Source organism: Penaeus monodon, chromosome 23, assembly GCF_015228065.2.
Source record: "Penaeus monodon isolate SGIC_2016 chromosome 23, NSTDA_Pmon_1, whole genome shotgun sequence".
NCBI lineage: Eukaryota > Metazoa > Arthropoda > Malacostraca > Decapoda > Penaeidae > Penaeus > Penaeus monodon.
Genome location: NC_051408.1, coordinates 7,123,962 through 7,124,389, shown reverse-complemented (window position 1 = coordinate 7,124,389; position 428 = coordinate 7,123,962). Strand labels below are relative to the sequence as shown.

The following is a 428-nucleotide window of genomic DNA, read 5'->3' as shown; positions in this document are numbered from 1 at the left end:
ATCATTTAGCGTTTTTATGCTCGTTGTTCGTTGCTATAGATCTTTATTTTTTAAGAAAAGGAACGGATCTGTAATTCATTTGAATTTTTTGTAATAGTTATTGTGATGATAATAATCTTATCGATGACGATAACGACAACGATAAACAGAGTAAGAGTATGACGTGATTAACTGAACAATGAACTTAATAATATAAGGTTTTACCTCCCTTTCCATCCTTTATTTTCCACTGCTTTATTTGCATATCCACAGTCAGTCTATCTACTTCATTTATCTATTTATACGCAGCATGTCCCCTTTTCCTATCCATCTATCTGCTCTATTTATCATTTTATATTCAATTTCTTCATAAGTTTACACGTATCATGTCCCCATTCACAATCCGTCTATTTACTATATTTATCTTTTATCTGTTTATACGTAGCATA

General features: G+C 30.6%; 1 protein-coding gene across 1 annotated transcript in view; it reads left to right on the top strand.

Moving 5' to 3' along the window:
* LOC119588112 overlaps positions 1-428 on the top strand; it is a gene marked incomplete at its 5' end in the record, with an annotated part of 5,529 nt that overhangs the window by 788 nt on the left and 4,313 nt on the right.